This window comes from Natator depressus, chromosome 5, assembly GCF_965152275.1.
Source record: "Natator depressus isolate rNatDep1 chromosome 5, rNatDep2.hap1, whole genome shotgun sequence".
NCBI classification, from domain to species: Eukaryota; Metazoa; Chordata; order Testudines; family Cheloniidae; genus Natator; species Natator depressus.
In genome coordinates this window covers 9,468,806-9,495,862 of record NC_134238.1, presented here as the reverse complement: position 1 = coordinate 9,495,862, position 27,057 = coordinate 9,468,806, and positions in this window count along the sequence as shown.

Genomic DNA, 27,057 nt, shown 5'->3' with positions numbered 1-27,057 from the left:
TGAGTCATTTAAAACTGAACTAAACACTAGAAGATTATAGCACTGAGAAATGTTGCACAAGTTCCCCTAATAGGTATTTTCCATCACTAATTTCTCTCACTCCATGACAATCCCATATTTTCATATAGAACCATATTTCTTGGATCTGTCATCTGACTGAAGAGGTGTTTGCACCCAGCACCCAGAACAATGGATTCAACATGCTAAATGGGGTCTCTAGGCACTTCTGTAAGAAAAAGATTAAATATTAAATAACCAAGATATAATTCTACAATCTTACCAAGGTATTCAGAAAGGAACAGGTTGTGGGAAGAGGGTTTATTGAAATATAATTGGTCTAAGATATCTCTTTCTCCAATTATATTTCAGTATACCTTCTCAAACTCTGTTTCTGAAATCCAAACCCTCTTCCCATAACCTGTTTCTTGGTCCAATGAGTAGAACATCTGGGCACTCCTACTGCCTTAGCCTATAACCTCCCTTAGACAAGTAATTTCCCCTTTCTGTGCCTCTATTTCCCCTCTCTTTCTTGTCTAGTTAGATTGCAAGCTGTCTAGGATATGGACCATCTCCAGCTGTGTTTATACAGTGCCAAGCACAATGGGGCCAAGTCTTGGTTGGGCCCCCTAGGCATTACTGAATTACAAATAATAATGTAGATGAGTGAAGCCATGCTTGTCTGAAGGACAGTGGGCCAGATCTTCAGCTGGTGTAAACTGACATACTTCCTTTGACTTCAGTGGAATCAAGCTGATTTGCACCACCTGAGGATCTGGTCCATAATATGTATGGGTCTGATCCTCCATCAGTAAAGTTAATAAGAGTTGACTTGAATGAGAGCAGGATCAAGCTCTGTGAATGAGCAGGATCTAATGAACGTAGTATAGTGTTGGTGACTTACTCCCCCCCCCCCCAGAACAAGTTCTATCAGAAATAAAGTTTTCTAGGAATCCACCTGTCTCCTTAACATATTCAGCTACAAGAAGGGGGCAATTATTGACATATATAACATTGTGGTTGTTCTTTACTTAACTGTCCATTTGCAAAGTTCACCCATCCTTTTCCTTTTGGTAAGGAAAGTTATTTGAAAAGTGGAGGGAAGGAAGTTGACTATGAAATCCATTTCCTTGACACATTTTAAAATAGTCTGTTCCACTTGTTCCAAAGTACATGAATGAGTCCTGAACAGCCCGGACCTGTTAATATTGTGACTTTTTTTCTTTCACATTATTTCTGAGGGAGTTATGGACTCCTGCCAATGAAGCGCTCACAGCACTCTCTTGAACCAGGCATAACATGACAGCTGCTATGAATCTTGACCACTACGCTTCTTATCAAGACTCTGTCTTTAATCATTTCCTAATGTGTAATGTTCTAAGCCCTGGACAACTCTTGAGAGGAGCTTAACAAGTTGGGCTAAATGGTCTGGTAGTTTTGTACTGTGCACAGAAGGACTAGGATGAGACTCACCAAACTCATTTTCATATATGTTTTTAAAACCAGGGACTCCTGAGGAGAAAATCTAGTGCATTACCCCACTGCACCCTCATCTCAACTCTGTGGTTTATTTACTCCAGATCAGGAGCTCTCCAGAAGTACAACAGCAACATCTGCACACATAAAAAGAGCTGCTGTAGTCTAACAGTTAGTGCTTGGTCTTGAAATCCCACTTTTGACATTCACTCACTCTATGGCCCAGGACATGTCACTTATCTTCTCTGTGCCTCTATTTTGCCATCCATAAAAGGGGACTTCCTTCTCACAGGGGAATTGTGAGGATTAATCCACTCATGTCTGCTGAGTGTCCTAAATTGCTAAGAGAGTGCTGATTAGAATCATTTCCTAGGCTTCAGAGGAACACATGTCGCATGGGATCATGGGAAGAACTCTCAATGGAGAAGTTGTGCAGTATAATACAAAAATATAGCATTTGGAGGATGCAAGTGTAGGTTTCATTTGATGGAACAGTATTTATAAATCTCATGGCCTGGTTGTGCCTAATGAGCTGTGTTTAGCCTTGCATGCACATGCACAAGTGGTGGGGAAAGTGTGCAAGAAGCAGTTCTTCCTCACACCCTGTAGGTATGGTCTGTGTCCATGTCCATAGTATCTAAGTGTCCAAGGGCATGCAAAGACCCTTGCACAGAAAGCAGTTCCCATGGGGGCCAGAGAAGAGGGAGAGTGAGGTCAGCAGCTCTGGACTAATCTAGAGGGGTGGGGGCACACTGGACCCTATAAAAGGGTGTGGCAGATATTATTGCTGTTTACACTCCTAGAGATACAGGGCTTGCTTCAAGGAGCCTGCTTTTGGGGCACAGCATCTTCTCAGCCTCCTCTCAAGGGCCTTTACTGGTGCTGTGTTTAAAAGCTTAAACTCTGTGGGATGTTGAGTACCAGCAATGAAAGCTTTAGGGGATGGTAGTTTTACGAACTCAGACCACTGATCAGCTTCCTGGTCATTTCTGGGAAAGCTAAAGAAGTAGAAAATGTATTGGGCCAAATTCTGGTCTCCAGTACAGTGCATCCACACAACTGCATTGTCAGGGTGCCTTGTATGTGACCCAAAGGAGAATTTGACCCTCTTGACACTGCCAACCAGCTGAGTTTATGGAGATAAAGGGCTCCACATTAAATGTGTTGAGCACCTCAGCAAAATGTTCAGGGCCCTCAACCCCAGCTATCTTCCATGGGTGATCAGGTTTCTCAGCACTTCCCAGATGAGCACAGGATGAACTTTCATACATCCTGATCTAAACCCCACTGAAGTAAAGGTGAGTCTTTCCGCTAACTTCAGGCCCATGAAGTCCTGCAGAAAATAAACAATACTTGTATGAGGTTTAGCTGAAAATCATGGGCTTGAATATTTTTGACTAACATTGCCAAGACTTCTCATGCCCAGCGGCAGTGCGACAAGACAATACGAAAATAAAAAAATGACAATTTTTTGCTCCCTACTATGACCCATGCCAATATTTCCTAAGAGCAAGGAATTTTCCTGACCCTAAATTTCCTTGTGAATTCAATACGACATGGGCTTGGTCCAAATCTCACTGAAGACAGTGGGAGTCTTCCTTCCTTCCCCATGTGAACAAGTACATATTACTGTACACCCCCCTTGCCACTCACATTCCAGTTGTCAATTTTTTTCCCCTTAAAGCCCTGAAATGTGGATTCTGCCAGTGAACAAATATTTCCTCACTTTCATCCCTACAGGTTTCTGTGGACAAAAACTCTACTCTCGGTTCTAGTTCAGTGTTAATGTGGAGTCAACACCCTGAGTCCGAACCAGTGACACCAGATTTAAACTGGTGTAGCTGAAAGTGGAATTTACCTCAGTGTGTCTGTCTCTTTCTTTCTTACTAGATTTTTAAAATGCATATTTTTGTGCACTTTGCTAGGAGCTGTTGGTTTTATCCCCCTCCCCACCATTTACATTTTCTAGTTACTCACTCTCGTATAACATGTCCCTTGAGAAAAGGGCTTTTGGGCCCTGTAATCCCCTTTACCGTAGGTCTTTTGTTCTGAAGGCTCCTCTTTAATGAATTTTACTTACAAATAATTCATTAGGAATTTAGGAAGGCAGCCCAAATAATTCTTGAGAGTGCTCCTCTGCTGTTTTGCCAAAACGGCCTTGGGGCTAATTGCACACCTGCATTTTATTTAAATAAATTGTGCTGAACTGAATATGCACCTTAAAAGACTATGTGCTTTGTGAGTTGCGAACGAGTCCTTATGCATGGAAGGCTGCAGGGAAAAATTAGTCCTCCTCTTTCTTCTCTGTGACTTATTTGACCTTGAGACTTATAATGGCATCTCAGACAAAATGAACATAATCTAATGGACAGCGGGGAAGAGGGAACGGCTGGGTACATCTGTCGTATTACTGGGCTGTCTGAACAGTCAATGAAGCAGGTCCAAACCATAAGAGGGCCTGTTCAGTTTAGCTCCAGGGTCTGCAGAGAAGGAGCACAATCATTTATCTTTATTTACTGAACTCTGCTTTCTGTTTTAAAAAAAAAGGAAAAAAAAAAAGAATTGACAGGTTGACAAAAACCCGACTTGGCGATGCCCGCTGCACTGAGATAAATGCTATTCATGCTCTGCAAAGACAAGGACAGCATCTCATGCCCTTTCCCCTGTTCCAGTAGGCACCTATTATACAGAAAATAAAAGCAGCGTGAGACACCTGTATGCTGTTTGTCGTACCCCACTAGCTTGTCTCCTCTCAGAACATTTACTCCATGTTTCTTGCCGGAAAAATCCATGAAAATATCAGAGCAACTGAGATTTCAAAGAGTCTGGAGGTTGGATTTTTTTTGTCGTGTGCGTATTTAGAAACGTATAGAAATGGAGATATGCATCCCACTGGAGGTAATCCAAAGTAGATGCAAAGGAGCAAACGACCCAGGAGGGAAATGCAGGCTCTCTTGCACACTGTTGGTTAAATATCACTCCAGAGATGCTGTTGAATGGCGTATGGTGCTGATGGAACCTAGTTTAATTTGGTCAATTAAAAAAAAAAGGTAGATATAAATGTTGTGGAGTAAATTCTGCTCAATGGATGTGAAGCCAAAGTAACTCCATAGACTTCAATTGTATTGCTCCAATTTCAGACCTTTGTAGTTAGGAACAGACTATGTCCATATAGATTTATATTCCAAGGGGAGCTGGGGATTGGATCCAGCTATTTTAGCATGTAGGGCTAGATTCACCAAGGTCCTTAGGCTCCTAAACCCCAGATTTAGGCTCCATTGTGATTCAAAAAAAGCCAGTCAAACTCTGAAGGTGGCTCAACTCACTCAAAACCTAAATTTTCAGTGTAAAAGTTCCCTTGGTGCTGAAGTTTCTGAGCCTGGGTATGGGCAGTGTTGCCTCCCTCTGGGTATCTAGATACCCATCTCCTGCCTAACTCCCAGAGCATGCTTTGAAACAGGGAAGATGGGCATTTGCTCACCTATCTCATGTGCTGACTTCTTCACTCTGGGGTATTACTTCCCACCCTATCCCCGGGTGATTCCGATAGAAAGACAAGATATTTGCAATCCTCTTCCCTCAAACCTGCAGGAGGCTTAGAAGCTGTGATGAGCCATCCCCATCAAAGAGTTAATTCTGTGGGTGATACAGTTTGCCCAAATATAGTTTATTTTTGATTTTTGCCAGCCAGGATATTTTCTCTCCCTCCCGCTCTAACCCTGATTCATATGGAGTTGAGAAGAGACAGCTGGGAAGGATTTCAGCAGAGAGGTAGGATATGTATCTGAAAGTAATTTGAATAGTTTGTGAACCATGGTGTCCATTGGTTTGTAACACCTGGCTGTGTCAGGTTACGTCACGTTATGGAACTCAGTTTGACTGATGCAGCTGGATGGGACCGGCTCTGGCTGACATTGCAACAACCCAGGAAACCTGAAGAGGTAATTTTCTGTGAACATGTCTCAGAAACTAGGAACTCTCCATGAATCCAAAGAAGCAAACATCTCTAACTTGGGCTAAATTAACCAGGAAACCAGCAGTACACTGGCAATTCCAGGATATTTATAACTGGGTTGCATAGGGCTGGATTCAAACCCCCATATGTGTGCTGAGCTGCACCTTACTCTGTGAGCCACCCCATTGATTGCCCATCAGGAGTAAGAGCTTCAGAATCTGATTCAGAGTGAATTCACTATGTCAAATGTGGAACAATGAGGTGACTTCTCTCTCGTATACCAGCATTACTTCAATGGCGTTTCACTTGAGTAAATCTGGTATAGAAAAGCAGAGACTCCAGCTGAATACAGGGTCTAAAAAACACAAGCGGGCTCTTACTCCCTGCATGGTGGAGTAGGGCCCATGTAGCCCACAGTGCTTGCAGCAAGGAGTCCCATTTGTATGATGAGGAACACTGTTAGTGGGACTACTCACACCAGTAATCACTCTTACTTATAATTTATTAATACGGCAATGGCAGCCACATGCCCCAACGATGATTTAAAGGGCTCAGACATGGTCTGAGGCCATTGCTCTAAGTGCCAACATGCACAAAGATACGGTCTTGCTGCATAGGCGGAGTGGTGTATACGGTGGCCAGTGTTGCATCTGATTCAAAGTGCTTGATTGGTGAGAGCACGAGCCTGAGTTTAGGTCTAAGTGCTGCAGACTCCTGAGTTCTAATCATGGCTATAGTCATGGCTTTGGGCAAACGCATTTTTATCTCTCTGCGTCTTCGTTTCCCCATCCGAAAAATGCAGCTAAGTATATAAGGATGAAGTAAAAAAGAGTCAAATTCAGCCCTTTTGTTGGATCAGGCCCAACAGCACTGGCTTCAGTGGAGTTAAAAAGCCTCCTTGCACCAAGGCTATATAGCTTTGAAGATCAACCAAACAAACAAAAATAAAGCACAAACCCATTATTATTGGGTTCACCTGAAAAGTCTGCTTGCCTAACACATCACCGAGGAAAGCACAGAACTGAGTAGCATGAAACAACCTTGTAATAGAAACCTGTAATATATTCCTATAAAACGGAACACACAGTGTACCCTGTCATTCATTTCTGGCTTCTGCTTTATCCAAACGATGTACCTGTTTGTTTTTCCATGGCTAGATACATGAGTGCAGCTCAAGAGGAACAATAGAAGGAAGGGGACTATGAACGTACTTTGCATTCCTCGACCCGCATTGGGACTAGAGAAAGTAAGAGCAATCACAGGAAAATATTCTTGCCCTGCAATATCAAGTTTTAAGCTGACATTTGCAATAAGCAAAATCAGGTTTCTTGCATTGTTTTTTCCCATGTTAGGTGATATTCGGACTTTTCTAAGGGCCCAATCCTGTGATGCACTGATGGTGTGGGTGCACCGCACTTCGCAGTCTCAGACCCACAACAGTTAGCTAAGTCATTCAAGCCCATAAACCATTCAACCATTTTAAATCTTTCAGATTTCCATTTTTGAACAATGAATCTTTTTGCAATTGGAACTAGCCTCCATTAAGAATAAAGAATGCATTTAATTTGTTAAATGCTAGTTACCCTTGCAAAAACTTCCAAGGATGAAGAGTTTAGCATCTGTAGTTGGATCTGACTTCCTGTCCTTCAGTTTTCAGTCAATCTCTCTGATAAGCTCTTTGTAGCTGCCAGTACATGTTTTCAAAGCAGAGCAAAGATTAGGAAATTCATACAGGGTGATGATGAAGTCAAGGGGTATAGGTATGAATAGATACTCAAATGATATTCTTTTCTTGCCAGACTGAGGACCTGATGCAGCAATGTGCTTAACTTTAAGCACTTCAGCTGTCCCACTGAAGTCAATGGGACTACTTACATACTTAAAGTTAATCATATGCCCAAGTACCTCGCCAAAATGGACCTGAAAAGGGTGGGGCATGGTATTTGGCAGTGGAAGAGGCTCCTAATGTGCCATTAGATCTCAACTAGCAATGGAAACTTTTTCGTTCCTGTGCAGTTTAAGGATTTATGTGCAGATTTTTTCCCCTTAGTAATTAATTTGAACCCCAACAGCGTGAAGATGGAAAGAAAAGAACCCTATTAAGACTTGATATTAAGTTAATAGCAGGTGACAGTGACTTCATCAAAACCCCTGTGCAAAACATCAAGTAGATGGAAATTTCAGTTCTGGTACATTACTCAGCTGAGTATCATCAGACCTGCTTACCAGGGTCACAACGATTATTTATACATTAAAAAAGAAACTGTCCATCAAAAGCAGTAGAAAAGGCAGTTGCTGCTGTGGTATATTCATATAGTAGCACAAATCTAGGGGCTGCTTCCATGAAATCAACCTTCCCCTGGGGGATTGCAGCCATGATTCAAGGACGTCTCTTTCATATGGGTTCCAACACACCCATGAGTTACTGTACTGGACGCTGAAATCTGACCAATGTTTCCTGTTTGTGGTGTATCCATAACTGAAGAAGAAGGGAACAGCTGGTGAATAAATGCCCAGCACACTTAAATGAAAAGTAAAGGACTTGAACAAATTTAACATGAACGAAAAGGAAACATTTCTCACTCCAAATATATTTGCTGGAGTACATTTACCACAGAGTCAAATATTGTGGCTGGATTTTTTAAGACTAAATCATTTTATTAATTGTAATTTACAATAGTGCTTTACAAACATGCACTCACCCTCACAACACAACATTAAGATAGGTAAGCAATGTTATACCCATTTTAGAGATGGGGAAACTGAGGCAGAGAGCATGTGAGGGTCTGACTCTCTTCTCACTTGCACTGGTTTTATACCATTAACTTCAATTCATAGAATCATAGAATCATAGAATCATAGAATATCAGGGTTGGAAGGGACCCCAGAAGGTCATCTAGTCCAACCCCCTGCTCGAAGCAGGACCAATTCCCAGTTAAATCATCCCAGCCAGGGCTTTGTCAAGCCTGACCTTAAAAACCTCTAAGGAAGGAGATTCTACCACCTCCCTAGGTAACGCATTCCAGTGTTTCACCACCCTCTTAGTGAAAAAGTTTTTCCTAATATCCAATCTAAACCTCCCCCATTGCAACTTGAGACCATTACTCCTCATTCTGTCATCTGCTACCATTGAGAACAGTCTAGAGCCATCCTCTTTGGAACCCCCTTTCAGGTAGTTGAAAGCAGCTATCAAATCCCCCCTCATTCTTCTCTTCTGCAGACTAAACAATCCCAGCTCCCTCAGCCTCTCCTCATAAGTCATGTGCTCTAGACCCCTAATCATTTCTGTTGCCCTTCGCTGGACTCTCTCCAATTTATCCACATCCTTCTTGTAGTGTGGGGCCCAAAACTGGACACAGTACTCCAGATGAGGCCTCACCAGTGTCGAATAGAGGGGAACGATCACGTCCCTCGATCTGCTCGCTATGCCCCTACTTATACATCCCAAAATGCCATTGGCCTTCTTGGCAACAAGGGCACACTGCTGACTCATATCCAGCTTCTCGTCCACTGTCACCCCTAGGTCCTTTTCCGCAGAACTGCTGCCTAGCCATTCGGTCCCTAGTCTGTAGCGGTGCATTGGATTCTTCCATCCTAAGTGTAGGACCCTGCACTTATCCTTATTGAACCTCATCAGATTTCTTTTGGCCCAATCCTCCAATTTGTCTAGGTCCTTCTGTATCCTATCCCTCCCCTCCAGCGTATCTACCACTCCTCCCAGTTTAGTATCATCCGCAAATTTGCTGAGAGTGCAATCCACACCATCCTCCAGATCATTTATAAAGATATTGAACAAAACCGGCCCCAGGACCGACCCCTGGGGCACTCCACTTGACACCGGCTGCCAACTAGACATGGAGCCATTGATCACTACCCGTTGAGCCCGACAATCTAGCCAGCTTTCTACCCACCTTATAGTGCATTCATCCAGCCCATACTTCCTTAACTTCCTTAACTTGCTGACAAGAATACTGTGGGAGACCGTGTCAAAAGCTTTGCTAAAGTCAAGAAACAATACATCCACTGCTTTCCCTTCATCCACAGAACCAGTAATCTCATCATAAAAGGCGATTAGATTAGTCAGGCATGACCTTCCCTTGGTGAATCCATGCTGACTGTTCCTGATCACTTTCCTCTCATGTAAGTGCTTCAGGATTGATTCTTTGAGGACCTGCTCCATGATTTTTCCAGGGACTGAGGTGAGGCTGACTGGCCTGTAGTTCCCAGGATCCTCCTTCTTCCCTTTTTTAAAGATTGGCACTACATTAGCCTTTTTCCAGTCATCCGGGACTTCCCCCGTTCGCCACGAGTTTTCAAAGATAATGGCCAAGGGCTCTGCAATCACAGCCGCCAATTCCTTCAGCACTCTCGGATGCAACTCGTCCGGCCCCATGGACTTGTGCACGTCCAGCTTTTCTAAATAGTCCCTAACCACCTCTATCTCCACAATTGAGTTACTCCTGTTTTTTTGCCCCTGTTAGCAAGAGAAGAATCAGACTCTAAGTGGCTTGCCCATTTTCACTCAGTGTGTCACTCACAGAACTGGCAACACAACTCAGCAGTCCTGACTTCCACTCTGCCCACTAGACCATACTCCCTTATATGACCAGGATTACTTAGATAGTTAGCTCTTTGGGACACGGGCCTTTTGTTGTGTGTTGGTACGGCAGTTAGTAGAATGGGGTCTTGGTTCAGGAGTAGGGATCCTAGATACTACCATAATATAAATAATACAAATATGTAATCTCCTGCTTCTGGGTGTTATCTGATTGCTACAGGGGTCACAATGTGTGGCATTCCACAACTAGCTACCCTAAGTGCAATGTGTAGTTTTGATACCTTCCTCGGAAGATTTAGATATCTGCAGTTGCTGGAAGACACCAGACCTCTGACGTGATCTGAAAAGGCTGTCCACGTGGTTTCACTACTGAATCTCCCAGACAGCAAAGGAACATAGAAAATGTTATAGGAATATTGTAAATACAGGCACATCTTTACCTCTGTGTTGCTTCTGCCCTTCTGTGCCACGCAGAAGCCAATTGGACAGTTCTGATTAATACAGTAATTATGTGGTTATTAAAAACAGTAATCATCCCAGAATTAGCCAGTGCTGTAAAAAATCCCATCAAAGGCAAATATATGGATGTTTTTAAATTGAGCATTACAATTGTCGGCATACACAAGAAGTAAAATGACAAAAGAATTTTTAAGACCCCCGAACATGTTAAGAGAAAATGGCCTCCTCAATTAGTTAGCACTGCACATTTAGCGAGATCCTGATTCACTCTTCTGGAGGATGCTAGTGGCTAAACAATAGCTATTAATGAAGAGCACCAGGTTTGCAGCACGTGTGCTAGAAAGCGGTGCACCAAATGCGGGCCTCCGAGTCGCTTCTTCAGCCTTGCACAGCTCCTTCATTTCTGAGCCTCTTTTAATTTGTTATCCAAGTAATCGCTTGCTCCAGCTGGAGTCAGCAGTGTGTTTTATTGTCGGTAAGGCTGGCAACCGGTTCCTTTTGAATAGCATTCTGTAACGATCACCTGTTCTGCATCTGTGATAGTTTTCCAGGTGTCAGGAGGAAGTGCTTTCAGAATAGAAACAGTGAAAGGAATATGCAGACCATGCCGTTCTACAGCTCTTCAGATCTACATGTGTTTCATCAGCAACAAGCAACAGACAAAGGGACGGAGAAAACAACCAAGGGAAGTTAAGAAACATAACAATGCAGCAGAATTATCTAGTTATTCCCGAACAATATGGTAGCGTTAACTCAGCCATTTCTCAGTTTAATTCTGAAGAGGAATAACATGGCCCCTCTTAGGATGTAGTGTAATCACCAACATGGCGTATTCATTATACCATATAGCTATAGATGTTTACAGGCATACAGAACACATGCAAAGCAACTTGCTTATGTTGAACTCAGATCTAGTAAAAGACCAGGCATGGTGCAGTGGAGTTAAAGTTACAATAGTTTCAGTGTACAGGGAATATTCGCTTTGCTTATAGCGAAGTTTAACTCCATTATAAACTGGTTCCACGATGCGAGCTCCCAGGATGGTATCAGTTTTCAGCAACCAGGTATGCCCTGAAGCGTTGCATTCTGAAGGGATTATCACCTCCCCCTCCTCCTTTGCTCAGAGTGCAGGAAAGTAGTTGCTACTACCACATAAGAGGAGGGTTAAAGTTGGCTTCCAGTCTTTCTACAACTGTTCCAAGGAAAGAGGCATTATTGCACGACCCTGGGCGCACACACATAATATTCCAGAAGCCCCCTGCAATTATCAAAATCCTCTGAGTTCAATCCTGCTGAGCACTCTGTTCCCAATCCAGCAAAGCACTTAAGTACATGCTTAACTTTAAGCATCTGGAATGTCCCAATGCCTTCAGTGAACTACTCTTTCCATTGACTTTAAAAGGAATTTAATCGGGCCATATACTGAGTTCCATTTTCTATGTGTGAGTGTCTTTGTGTTGACTTCCTTCTGCTGAAAGAGCACTAGAACCCAGACAATCTGATCAGGTACTGAGAGCAAAGGCACATCAGATTATCACTTTTACAAATTAAAGAAATGTAGCAAATAATTGTACACTGCACCACCACCATTGCACAGAAAAACAATACACGCACACACAAGACTACTGTAGAAGAACCTTAAGATTAGAATCATAGAACCGTAGGATTGGAAGGGACCCCAAGAAATCATCTAGTCCAGTCCCCTGCACTCATGCCAGGACTATGTATTATCATTCTAGACCATCCCTGACAGGTGTTTGTCTAACCTGCTTTTAAAAATCTCCAATGACAGAGATTCCACAACCTCCCTAGGCAATTTATTTGAGTGCTTAACTACCCTGACAGTCAGGAAGTTTTTCCTAATGTCCAACCTAAACTGCCCTTGCTGCAATTTAAGCCCATTGCTTCTTGTCCTATCCTCAGAGGTTAATGAGAACAATTTACCTCCTTCCTCCTTTTATGTACTTGTAAACTGTTATCATGTCCCCTCTCAGTCTTTTCTTCTCCAGACTAAACAAACCCAATTTCTTCAGTCTTCCCTCATAGGTCATGTTTTCTAGGTCTTTAATCTTTTTTATTGCTCTCCTCTGGACTTTCTCCAATTCTTTTCTGAAATGTGGCCCCCAGAACTGGATACAATACTCCAGCTAAGGCCTAATCAGCACGGAGTAGAGCAGAAGAGTTACTTCTCGTGTCTTGCTTACAGTATTCCTGCTAATAAATCCCAGAATGATATTTGCTTTTTTTTCTACAGTGTTACACTGCTGACTCATATTTAGCTTGTGATCCACTATGGCCTTCAGATCCCTTTTCACAGAACTCCTTCCTAGTAAGTCACTTCCCATTTTGTATGTATGCAACTGATTGTTCCTTCCTAAGTGGAGTACTTTGCATTTGTCCTTATTGAATTTCATCCTATTTGCTTCAGACCATTTCTCCAGTTTGTCCAGATTATTTTGAATTTTAATCCTATCCTCCAAAGCACTTGCAACTCTCCCAGCTTGGTATCGTCCGCAAACTTAAGAAGTGTACTCTCTATGCCATTATCTAAACCATTGATGAAGATATTGAACAGAACCGGACCCACAACTGATCCCTGTGGAACCCCACTTGATATACCGTTCCAGCTTGACTGTGAACCACTAATAATTACTCTCTGGGAGTAGTTTTCCAACCAGCTATGCATCCATTTTATACTAGTTCCATCTAGGTTGTATTTCCCTAGTTTGTTTATGAGACGGTCATGCAAGACAGTATCAAAAGCCTTCCTAAAATCAAGATATTCCACATCTACTGATTCTCCTCTATCCACAAGGCTTGTTACCCTGTCAAAGAAAGCTATTAGGTTGGTTTGACATGATTTGGTCTTGACAAATCCATGCTGAATGTTACTTTTCACCTTATTATCTTCTAGGTATTTGCAAATTCATTGCTTAATTATTTGCTCCATTTTTTCCCCATGGACTGAAATTAAGTTGACTGGTCTGAAATTCCCCGGGTTGTCCTTATTTCCCATTTTATGGATTGGTACTCTGTTTGCCCTTTTCCAGTCTTCTGGAATCTCTTCTGTCTTCCATGACTTTTCAAAGATAATCACTAATGGCTCAGATGTCTCCTCAGTCAGCAATTTGAGTATTCTAGGATGATTTCATAAGGCTTTGGTGACTTGAAGACATCTAACTTGTCTACGTAATTTTTAACTTATTCTTTCCCTATATTAGTCTCTGATCCTACTCACTTTCACTGGCATACACTATATTAGACATGCAAACACTACTAACCTTTTTGGTGAAAACTGAAATAAAAAAATTCATTTAGCACGTCTGCCATTTCCACATTTTCTGTTTCCCCTCCCCCCCCCCCCCATTGAGTAATGGGCCTACTCTGTCCTTGGTTGAAGAACGTATTTGTAGAATGTTTTCTTGTTACCTCCTATGTCTCTAGCTAGTTTTATCTCGTTTTGTGCCTTGGTCTTTCTTATTTTGTCCCTACATACTCATGTTATTTGTTTATATTCATCCTTTGTAATTTGACCTAGTTTCCACTTTTTGTAGGACTCTTTTTTGAGTTTCAGAACATTGAAGATCTCCTGGTTAAGCCAGGAAGGTCTCTTTCCATACTTCCTATCTTTCCTACGCAGTGGGATAGTTTGCTCTTGTGCCCTTAATAATGTCTCTTTGAAAAACTGCCAACTCTCTTGCACTGTTTTTCCCCTGATTTGCTTCCCATGGGATCTTACCTACCAACTCCCTGAGTTTGCTAACATTTGCCTTCTTGAAATCCAAACGCTGGAACACAGTTCACTCTAATGGTCACAGATACTACTGTCTGTTCCTCCCAAGCTACTGCCCCATCCCCTCTAACTTGTCCCTATCCCAGCCCTGTCTTATTTCCACCACTGGCTCTTTATCCCAGTTCCATTCTCATTGCCTATCCACTCCAAGTTTCCAGTCCTCAGACTTCTCATTCCAGTCCCATTCCCCCTGCCCAGCCAATTTCAGGTCCCTTCTCTCAGTATCTCATCTCTGTTTTCCCCCTCTCCTTTGGCCTCCAGTCATCCCTCCCTGCCACCCTCTCCAACTGGTCTCTGTTCCTGCCTATCTGCCAGTCCTCAAACGTCTTCCTTTTAGGCACCAGAAGACAACCACTGAAAGCACAAAGGAGAACGTCTTCATATGCTCAGTTCATGTGCCGGGCTGACCTGTTTTAGCTGAAACTCCCCCCACCCATCAAAAACAACAACAAAGACCAGCCTAAAGCACATGTGCAGGGTGGAAGATTGAATGCTGTACATCTGGCAAAGTTATAAGCAGTTTAAAACACAGCTTATAATAGGAAGTGTCAAGCAACCTTAACATCAGGTAGTGGTACCAGCTTTGCTGATAATAATTATCATTATTCATTAGTTATACTGCCTTAAGTATATTTAGTGCTTTCCAGTACAGATCATTGCAGATCCCTGCCCATAGGAGCTTAGGGCCATGATGCTGTCAATTGCAACCCCTGCACCTGTGTGGAGCATCCTGAAGGCTCAGGGTCTAAGGGCCTGATTTTTCCCGGCCCTTACGTTGGCAAAGGTCGCAAGGAGTGTGTGAACTGACTGAGTGCCAGGCAGAACTGCTCTCCCTGGGGGCTGTGCTTAGCAAGCAGGATCCAAACGCTAAATGAAAACAAGAACAAAATAGAAAAAAAGCACAGAGGACCGGGAGTGCGGAAGGCTAAATACATGGTTCCTTGGGAGGTGAGTATGTGTGTCTTGAAGATAATAGTTTAAAAGTTATTGACAACATTTTATTTTTAAAATATATATAGTGGCTATAGGTCCCCCCTGAAACACAACCCACTGCGGGAATAACACCAGGCTCAACACGTCCACAGTGTGCTTCCCCAACAACTGGGTCCATGCTCCTTCCATACCCCTAGACATACAGTGTTGCATCTTTTGTGATTTTTGACTTTGTAACTCTGCTGCTGGGTGGAGTTGGCAGTGACAAGGGGCCCGGTTCAGTATCTACCGGGTTCCTTTTTAACAATACAAAATAGGACTGGCTCAAGCCCCCACCCAGTAACCTGGGAAAATTACACATCACTCCTTGGTGCAACTAAGCAGCAGTACTTCCCCTCTCCCAAGCCTCCTGAGTCTGTGTGTTGAAAACAAAATTTTAATAACAAGGGGAAAGCAACCCAGCATTAATTTGGGAAAACACCACAAGCATGACTCAGAAGCATATGTCCATGAACAAAACACCCACCCCGGAGTATATTGGGCAGTGTCTTTTGCCTCGGGTTCTCACCTTGGAGTGAGAAAGTCCAACAAACAAAAATTCCTTCAACGTTTTGGTCCCTTCTCCCTCCACCGCACCCCACTCACAGTTGTTGTCTTTGGCCAGTGAAGATCCAGAGTTCAGAGGTGCAGTCATGTGAGTTCATCTCCCACCTAGAGGGAGGAGGGGAAAAGCACATGAACTCATCTGCTGTTGGTCACTCTGTCACCTCTTACTCCACCCTGGACCCTCTCTGCTGCAACCACTGGGGTGTCTTTAGGTCCCACCACTTAACACAGCTCTCAGTGATTTCTGCTGTTAGAGGGGGGAGCCTCGCTATTAGTACAGGCTGGGCAGTGTCTTTCACCAGAGACATTGTCTCATCACAAGTCTAATGCTTAGGCCTGGATATCAGTTATTTCAATTCTAGAGATCCCCAACAAAAACCTCTCAACTGAGTCGTTGTCCGCTCTACCATTAGACAGTAGAGAAGGGGATGACCAAGTTGTGTCTAGGACCTTCAGGCAGAGCCCACACCACCACGTAGAACCACATATCCCCACCCTCTCTTCTCTCCACTAGGCTTTGGTACTCCTACCCCTGCTTAACAAGTGCAGTTCAGCTGAGGGTGAACTCCTCAATCAGGGCATGCCAAGCATAGTTCTGCTCTCCTTGATTCACACAACAAGGATAACACCACTTTGTTACCCCTGCACCCAATAACAAAGTGACTTTGCAATCCAGCACCCACCAAAAGTGATCATTTGGGCTAAGCAGCTCCATCATGCTGTGCACCTAGGCAGAGTGGGTGTGTCTGTGTAAACAAGGTCAGTTCCTGAAGTCTTTTTCCCCAGCTCATCACTAGATGTCAGGGGAGAACTCAGTCAGACCCTGCTTTCATCTTCATACTTCATGTCCTTCTTAAAGTTCTCAGCTACTGAAGTCAATTGATTAGGGTGAATCTCAACTTTCATTGAAAAGAACAATATGGTCCTAGCCCCTGCAGTTGCAGTGAAGAGCCTTAAATTGTGACCTGAGTCCATTTGAAAGTATCAGAAACGAGAAGTCAAACAAAAAGAGCCTCAAATGTATTATTTTTTCCTAGATCTCATGATTTTTAAGCCAATCCAATGATTTTGGGGACCTAACTCTTTATTTTTGAATACCTGGGGTTGACAAATAAATGCCCTTTTTGAACTGGTCAGCAACCTTTACACCTCCCACCCCCTCCTGAAGACCCTCATCTATCATGACACCTACAATTCATGATCTAATTACTGAATAGGGACTAGGCAAAGGGGCAACTGGGGATAATATAACTAATTACAAAAATCTGTTTACTGTTGATGATGTGGCTAGTTGCCACTTAACCCACTTCACTTGCAAGCTATACCCTTTCTTCCTATCCTTTACCTCTTTGTTCATTGTCTTTTTGACTTGTGAGGGCTCCAGGGTAAGACTGTGCCTATTTTGAAGTGCATACAGCCCCTAGCACATGGTGGGTATTGGCAGAAACAGGTAAAACAAGACACTTGATAGGTGGACCACTGAGCTGAATTCCTATGTAATAAATCATGGATAATAGAGCTCCTTGAAGAATTAGAGTAGATAACTGTGGCTATAATGGATATAGAGGATGTAATAATACATTTATAACTGTGTATATAATGGCTAAGGTCTGTGTGACATTTATCTTTGTGAACGAATGAAGGAGGAATGATAATGCTTGTGTGGAAAAGCCATGAGTGAGTTATCAGGTCTGTCCTCACAAGTGAAGATAAAGGTCATAACAAAGAACAGTTATCAGCTGGTACACACAATGAACATTGCTTTTCTGTGTTAAGGTCCATTGTAACTACTCTCAGACACCTCCTTGAGGCTTTGCTTCTTCTTTTTCTTTTTTAACCTGTAATTAAAGAAGCAAAATATGAGGTTAAAGAAGAGTGCTTCACAAAATCCCCTCTCTCTAATTATTCCTTCTGAGTTTCATTCAGAGGAACCTTGTCTTCTACCCTCCAACATTCTGTGGGAGTTCTATCCTTGGTCCCTTCCTTTCTCTCTCTAAACACCTTGTCTCTGGATAGTCCCATCTGTAAAAAACAACTTCAACGATCATCGCTATCTATGATGATCTATCTGTCTATCTAACTCACATATCTACCTCTCCACCCATCTCCTTCTGTCCATATTAAAATTTAAACCTCTCTTTCTGACATTTCCTTGTGAACGTTCCACCAATGGCTTAAGCTCAACTTGGCCAAAACTCTTTATCTTTTCCTCCAAACCCTCCTCCCCACCTCCTTTCTCAGTCACAAGGGATATAATAGATATTGCTATTATAATGTAATAAAAGATACTGGAGACTGTTTACGTTACAGTAAACACTTCACTGAACTTGCTGCTGAGAAATATACAGACAAGTGTTGCTGGCTTGCTTGCCTGGCTCCAACTGCCATAGCAATGTACTTTTGCTAATAAGACTCACCACATACAACACTATGGGTAACTTTACTCCAACTTCAACTTCTACTCCAAAGTTCTTGTTATCATTATAATGTACAATATCACCATCCTCCTTTGTCACTCAGACCTATTATCTGGATTTCATCTTCAACTGAGCCCTCTATCTAGATCCTCATATCCAGGCCATATCTAAATCTTTCCACTTCTTCCTTTATAAAATCTCTAAGAGCCAGCCTTTTTCTCTTGATCCATGGAGCTAAAACACTTGTCTAGGCCTTTATTATCTCAAGTTTTGACTATTGCAGTGTCCTCTTCTCTAAGGTTGACAAGTACCATCTTGCCCCACTTATGTCCATTCAAAATGCTGCTGAAAGGATTGTATTCCTGGCTAACCACTTTGGCCATGTCACTCCTCTCTTTACATCCCTCCAGTGGCTCCTCTAGCTCCATCACATCAAACATGAACTACTCATCTTCAGTTTTAAGGTCCTTCATGACCTAAAACTGACCAACTTATCTCTTATATGCTATTGAGAGGTGGAGTTCTGACTCCACTCTGTCAGTGATAATTATCTTCATTTTACCTTTGTTACATTTTCAAACATCTTCATGCTTTCTCTCCTGACATCTCCTAATAGGATCATCTGGTGACAATTTTATAATGTGAAGGCTGTTTGATGGTGTATGTTATGTTGGCGCTTAATTCCTGCACAGTTCCTGGTGGACAGAGGAGAATATATCACCTGGTTGGCGAGTGGAATTTCTGTTCTGTGGAAAATTCAAAGGTTTCAAAATCTTTTTTTTTCCTTTGCATTTGATCAAAAAGTTGAAAATTCAAAATTTCTCAGAAATTATGAGACATTGCAGTTCAGAAAAACAAATATTTTATTTCAATAACATTGAATCATTTTATTTTTATATTGACAAAATATTCTGTTTTGATAAGGTTAAAACTTTTCATTTTGATAATCTTGAAATGACATAAAATAATGGCTATACAAAAATTATATATATATATATATATATATATATATAGTGTATTAAAATATAATATAAACATCAAAATGAAATGAAACAAAATGAGAAAGTCAAAACAATTTGGACACATTCCTATAGAGCAGTGGTTCTCAACCTCTTTACCATAGTGGGACGCATATGCAGCTCTCTGTGTTATGTGGCTGCGGGTTGAGAACCACTGAGCGTTTACTCAAAATCGACATATTCCCATGAAACATTTAGATTTCTGTAATTGCAGTTTCTGAAAGAAAACTGGTCCCTCAAAATTTTTTCAAACAGCTCTAGTTCACATCCTAAAGTCACCATGGTAATCAATTCCCTGGTTGGCAAGGTACTAAGATATGACTAGGCACAGAAACTGAAATACCCTCCCCCGCACTGGGGATAGTTCCTAGAGAGTGCAATGGCAGAAGCTGACACTGCTGTCATCCATGAAATGGGTGCTCTGTAGCTAAAAGGCATCAATTTCTAGAGGTATGGGTATCAGATTCATTAAAGTATTTGAACAGTTATCACAACTGTTTCTGAACACAATGCTTTGAAGGGAAGAAAAGACATGGTTTCATGAATCTGGCTAGATATCATTTATGTGTTGGTAGCATATTTAGTCAGAACTGAGAAATGACTCTCTCTTTTCCTTGGAGTAAACACGTCCCATGTACATTGGTGATTGTAGCAAATTAAGGTATTAATAGTGCCTGCAAGGTGGGCTTGTGAACTTATAACCTGGCTGCTTACTTATCCATCTTCTACAATTCTCAATTTTTATTTGTTCTTTTATTTTCTGTTTGCTTTACTATCCTCCCTCACTCTGCTTTTGCTGGAAGGCATCATTTTTCCTGCTCGTGATGTGTTTGCTCTTCTATTTGGTTATAAATTGTTTCCCCATTTTTCCGAATGGGTCTGTGTTTTATTTATCATGTAAAATTAATTAAAAAGAGGCTTATTTATTATTTTAAACCCATCTTGAACTTCTGCCCAGATTAGAATGGAAGGAGAAGTTTTTGCTTTATTCCTTTAGGGGTTTGAAAAAGTTGGGTTGGCTTTTAATACATTGTCAATTACTTTTAACTGTTGATTAGTTTGTGCAGGATGGGAAGTGGAAGAACCAACCAACACAAAAAAGATAATTTTTGCCATAATTCCAAGCTTGTCAAATCCAAGAGGTACTAGGAATATTGATAGAGCATGTTTTCACATGATTTCTAGGCTGATTTTTAGACCAAAATGGTTCAGCTAAGGTTTATTATTGTTATTAGGGAGGTGGTAGCAACTCTCAAAGCTGAGTTCTATTTTTCACTTAAAGAAGGGAATCAACCTCTTTGTTTTCATGAAAAAATACAGCATATCCTCCTTGAATTTACAGCACTTACTCCTTGAGTACTGAATGAACTTTCTGAGAATTTACAAGTAAATTTGTTAATTAGCTTATAAATTAAAATTAATTTAAAAATGGGTCTTTTAAGAAATGTAGAATCCATGTCAGTCTTTTCTTTTTCCCGAATGACCTTAACAAGGGAATAGAGAAAACACTTCAGGCATCACATACAGTTAACATTTATTGAAAGCTTATGCAGAGGCTACATTTTGAAGAAATTAGATTGTAATTAAGCTAAGATATTAACTATTGTATCTAATTGTAATACTTGTGGGCGCTACAATAAGCCTCAGGTTAACATCACAGTGCTTATGCCAGGCCATTGGAGCATCGCATGTAACTCAACCAATAACCATCCTTCTTCTCCAGGCTTCGATCCTTGGTGCAGGACGCATGTGCGTTTGCCTCAGACGGTGGAGAGTTTGCGCCTGCACCCTCCTGGGTGCCTGCAATGCTGTGAAGCTCGTGTGCTCTTCCATGGCACGCATGCATGCGAGGGGACGCAGTAGGTGTAGTGTGGCAGAGCATCTTCATTTTGGGCTTGGTTCCTGCCCTGGCGTTGTGCTCCTTCGGGCAGAGGGATAGCTCAGTGGTTTGAGCATTGGTCTGCTAAACCCAGGGTTGTGAGTTCAATCCTTGAGGGGGCCATGTAGGGATCTTGGGCAAAAATTGGGGATTGGTCCTGCTTTGAGCGGGGTTTTGGACTAGATGACCTCCTGAGGTCCCTTCCAACCCTGATATTCTATGATTCTCAAGTTAATTTGCATGCAACAACTCCCTTGGTTGTAATGACTCTGTAATATGAGGGAGATGGGACATGTGTGTCAAGAGTTCTCACTGGGAAATTACTTGGGTCAACTCTCACTAATCTTTAAAGGGTCCATGGCTGCCTTGACAGGCCTCCTATTTGTCAGGATACCCGGTCAAAGGCTTAGGGCCGGCCTCGGGGGGGGCAACCTGGGTGACTGCCCAGGGTGCGTGATCAGGAGGGTACTGTGGTGAAGAGGCAAGGGGCTCGGGCTCCCCCTCACTGCCTGTGGAGCACTTGCCTCCCTGTTCCTGAGCAGAGGCCCACTGCTTGCTGGTCCAAATGGTTTCCCAGCCCAGCTCCTAGTCCCGTCTCCACACTCTGTGAGCCAGCAGGCTCCTCCCCCGATCCCACCCTCTGGGACTGTGCCCAGTCTGGGCCCTTCCTCCTTCCACGGACGGCCTGAATGAAAGTGATGCCACCCAGTGGAAGTCAAGCGTGGCATCTCAGCTGGATAACAGGAGCTGGAAGTTGACAGCCTCTTCTGGGTAGGGAAGGGAAGGGAGCTGAAACTGCAGGGGAAAGAGACATGTAAGTTTGGGAGTGTACTTACCGCAGCTCCCGGGGGGCCCCTCCCTGTGCCCCCAGGGACCCCTCCCTGTGCCCCCAGGTCCCAGCCTCCCTTCATACACATCCAGCCCCCAGGGTTCTGCTCCCTCTGCCCCCAGGTCCCAGTTCTCTGACCTCCCCTCCATGTTCCCCAGTTCTCATGGTGTCCCACAGGTCTTCAAGGTTCCCTTCCTCCACGACACACTCTGTCTCTCAGTTCTCCATGCTCCCCAGCTCTCAGGGGTTTCCCCCTTTCCTTGCTCATCCCAAAGAGAGGCGTCAGTGAGGGGGTTGGGGGTATTTCAGGAGTGAACCTTCCAACGTCACCACCCATCCCAGCCACCTCCAGTGTGCTGAAGCATTTGCATTTTAACCTCTCCTCCCTGCCCCTGATAACTCACCTTCCCTGGGACTGAGGATGGGTACTTGAATACTGAAGATGCTCAGTACTGGGGTGTGGGGAGAGATCTGACCTTCTGATTCCCCCAAGTCACTGCCCCCCACCCCACATCCTGTGACACTCTATCTGTACTCCTCTGGTTCCATCACCCCTTTCTGGGGCTCTCGGGTTACCATGCTCCTCCGTCACCACAGTCCTCTGGTGCCCTCCTGTCGCCGGGCCTCCCCTTGGGCTGCTGACCTGTCGTGGGGAGCCCGGGGTGGCAGCAGGGAGCCCGGAGTGCCAAAATACAAGTTTGCCGAGGGCGCTATTTGCCCTAAGGCTGGCTCTGCATAGGTGGTCTGGCCTAGTGCTTGGAGCAAGAGTCAGAGTCCAAATGCCAGAGCCAGGGGGCGAGACAGAGTCAGAGCCAGGAATCAGAGCCAGAATCAGAAGACAGGAGCAGAGATGGTTCAAAGGCAGGAGTGAAGGTGGGACAGGACTGGAACAAAGCCATGTGCACAGTAGGGTCTCTGCTGGAGCGAAGCTTGGTGCAGCACGGGGTCTAGGCTGGAGCAGGGCAGGAGCAAGGCTTGGAGTGAGGAAAGTAAAGGGGGACAGAGAATCCATGGGCACATGCATTGAGCAACCAGCAAGCTATTGCTTCTGCTGGGCTTAAGAAGGGACCTGCTAGCTTCGTCAGGCAGGGCAGTCCATTAGGCAGCCAAGCTGGCTCTTTAGGCTGCACGGCATTGGGGGTGCTCCGCAGCTGTGGGGCCTACTTCAGATCCTCCCTTAAGTCACGTGTCCAGGCAGAATTCCTCTGGGCCGTGTCCACTGGCTCCCTGGATGCCTTTGAGGAGTGGTGGGTGCTGTCCAGGGTTCTCTGCTTGGTGTCCCTGATTTTGAACTTGTGATCGCCACTCCCATTCCTGTTTTTGATTAGTTGTCCCCCATGCTGATGTAAGCAGAGTCAGGATGAGCTCCACCCTGACATCTGGTGGTAAGGTGTGGCAAGTTGTGGAAAAGAACTTCAGGGGCTGATTTCATTTGCATAAGCACATCCACCCCGCCTAGAATGAGGCCATAGCTGCCCAAATGGTCATTTTGGCTGCTGTGGGATCCCCAGTGTCTCTGTTATTGGGGCAGGAAGAATAAATTGTTATTACCCTGATAATGGGAATCAAGGACAGTGGAACTGTACTTGGCCTTTTGTTATGATGGAGGGACTCGCCATCAACTAAGGAGCGCTCGCTAGGCAAGGGACATGGGTTCCAATTTTCTGTGAATGAAGAGAGGTTGGGGGATGGGTAGTAATACTTGGTGGCATGGGCCCCTGGGTGAGGGCCTTACATGCTAATTGCACTTCTTCCTCTCTCCACTGTGGAATATCAGAGTTACTTTTGATTCTATTAGGAGTCTAGTTACAGGTTGCTGAGCTGAATTCGCTTTGGGCTAATGGTGCACCAGCACTGAGGCTCCCCTACTACAAGCTGAAATCACAAAAGAGCTAAACTTACTAAGAGCAGAAATCACTGAGTGTCGTGTTAAGTAGTGTGGGAGCCTGAAGATATATGGTGGAGCAGTTTGCGGGACGGCGAGCAGAGCAGCTTGTGGAGCAGAGCAGTTTGCGGGATGGCTGGCAGAGCAGAGCATTGTAGTTTGCGGGACGGCGAGCAGAGCAGTTTGTTGGATGCCTGGAGCAGCTCATGGGGGTGGCTGGCAGAGCGGAGCCCTATGGAGAGGTGGGGCAATCAGCTTTGGACCACGTAAGGTGCCCCTTAACCCCCCCACCCCCATCTCCACCCAGGTTGGGAGGTAAAACTCTACAGATAAACTTTCGAACTCTGGGAGTGCCCTGACCAGGGACAGAGACTTTTGGGTCATTGGACTTTTGGGACTTTGGGTGATTTTGGGTTGCTGGACTCAAGAACCAAAGGGAAAGGGCATGCCCCAATTTGCTTGGGGTGGGTTTTTTGCTCATGGGTTGTGTTATGAATCCTGGTGGTGGTGTTTCCCCAATATAATGCCCCCATTGTTTCTCTCTGTTATTAAAAGGCTTTTTGCTACACTCAGACTATGTGCTTGTGAGAGGGGAAGTATTGCCTCTTGGAGGTGCCCAGCGGGGGTGGTATATATTTGTCCCAGGTCACTGGGTGGGGGCTCGAGACGGCTTTGCATTGTGTTATTAGAATGGATCCCCTAGATACTGAACCCAGCCCTTGTTGCTGCCAACTCTGACGGGCAGAAGGGTTACACTTAGTTGATGCCTGGGTCCAGTGACTGCTCCCCTTAAGCTGAGGGGAGGGGTCTTTAGATGTTGGCAGGCCCACAATGCCCATCCCCAGTGCTTCAATAGCTGTATGGCCTTGCTCTTAACACTATGGCAATGCTGTCTTGATTCCCCTGGGCACTGAGGCCAGGGGAATACAGGCAGAAACTTTAAAGCACAGGCAGATTGAGAGTCAGGTACTGAGCTCTCCTGGTTCTCCCTTCATGCTAACCCAGCCCTCTTAACCAATAAATCAATTCAAATTTAGGCCCAAATTGACCAGTAGGTTTTTGCTGCTTTGCGTTGCTTTAATGATGCAAAACGTCTGAACTCAGCTTCACTGGCTGGTGCTGTCTGGCTGCTTTGAGCATACCAGGGAATCTGCTCTTAAAAATGAAAAGAATGATTTAAGCTTAATACTACAAGTTATTAGAAATATCATGTGGGAACGTTCTCTTTGGGAGTCTTGTTTAGCATTTGTGGATGAAATTTGTAATAATAAATAATAAAAAAAAAGTAAGGAAATCCCAAAAGATAAACTATGCGAATGTGGAGTTTAGATGTATCAGTCACTTTAGGGAAAAACAAACAAAAACATTACAGTAATTATCCCCAAACCAAACATCGTGAACCCAACAAATTCAGAATTAAGGTGATGCATAAAAGAAATCCAAATATTTTAAAGTAAGAAATATGTAGTTAAGACACCTGAACAACCCTGTGGCGATGCCATTAGAGGACAAATATATTAAAAACACCAACACCACCTAATGTGACTTAAAACATCAGTTTAATCTAATCTGGAGCTACACACATTAAACAAATCTTAATCAAAATTGTATGGTTATTGCATGACGTCACTACAGGATCACCCCTTGCTCCTAAAAGCAAAATCTGGCCCAGTGCCTCTGAATGATTCACAGAGAGACAATCCATAACAAAATAAGACGCCCACTAGAACTCTGCAGGTGTGGGCACAACAGCCGGGGCGGGGGGGAATAGGTTCCTCGAGGAAAAGCCTTTAAAAAACTCTCTTTACAATGTGACTTAAAAAAAGCCCAGCACACTCTAAAGAGTTGGGACTGAAAGCAAAAGCGTGACTGCACCTTTAATTTCTGTAGTCTAATTTGCATAGCTGAGTTTATAGGATGGCCTTAGGCTTCATGCTTAGTCAGTGCTCCCAGAGGCGGTAATTCACTCCTGTGCAGAGGGACTATGTGACAATTAAAGGATCAAAATAGGGCTTAAGTGAGACTTGAGTGGTTCACCAGGCCTTGAACAGGAGTGAATTCTACTCTGAAAGAAGAGATGGGGCTAGATTAATCGCAGCATCTATGCCAGCAGCTGCCAACGTGGAAACACCTGGTGGTGGTGAGTCTGCTCAGGACTGTAAAATTCACCTGTAGTGGGAGTTCAGTTGAGTCCACTGACAGCTGTAGTGGGAGAAAGTGATCACATCTTCATGTCTACCCCATTCTCTTCTTGTTTGGATGGGGTGGGTGAGAGAGTAAGCTACCCTAGCCCTTGAAGAAGTTCAGTTTAGTTTTTCTCTTACATATGGCTAGTGAGAAGGGGGAGCCAAGGCTCCACCCCTCCCGATGTCCCTTCCCTGCCCTGTCTCTCACATGAGGTTGCTCTCCACACCGGACTTAAGATCTGGGTAGATCATACTTGGCCAAGCAAGAGTGTGTATGTGATCTTACTCCCTTTATTCCCCTCTTCAGACAAGTAAAACAAGGGCACAATCTAGCCTGTAATGGTCTCTGAGGCTCATGTTGGCCTCATAGTCCACTGAGAAGCTCTTCTAAGGCTTTAAGATGCTGCATATCCCTTACAAGCTGCTCTTCTGCCTCTGCTGCCATATGCAAGGGAGATTCAGTAACAGAAGAGGAAATGGAGGAAAGATGCTCATGTCTATTTAGCACAGAACTCAGTGTCAGGAAAGTGACCATTAAGAACGAGGAAAACTCCAGCCAGCTAAGAACCTAATTAGTGAGTATACAAGAGCTTGTGAGTCACCTCCTAGTTGGAGGGTTTGTGACAGTTGGGTGGTGTACCTGCTGAATGCATTCTGACTCTCTCATACACTGATTGCTACTGAGCAAGCATCCAGGACTGATCATGAAGAATTGTTCTCTAACAGCCTTGGCTTATGCCTAGCGTTGCAATGCCAGGAGGTTGGAGTTACTAAAGCCAAGTGCTTCATTGAAGTACAACACATTAGTATGGACTGTCCTCAGCAAAGGGTTAATTGAGATGCAGCTGGGCATGGAAGGATTTTTTTCTTGCTAATGACTGTCTCGTTGGTGGTGAAGGGCAGAGCGCAGAGAGAGAATCTCGGTACTTTTCCAATTTTACTATAAAACTCATTTTATTTCTTCACCCACTAGCTCTCGGCCTGCCCAGGTCTCCCCTCCCTAGGCAGAGCACTAGCAGGGCCCACAAATGCCTGTTAAAATAAAAATTTCTGTTCCATTAAACA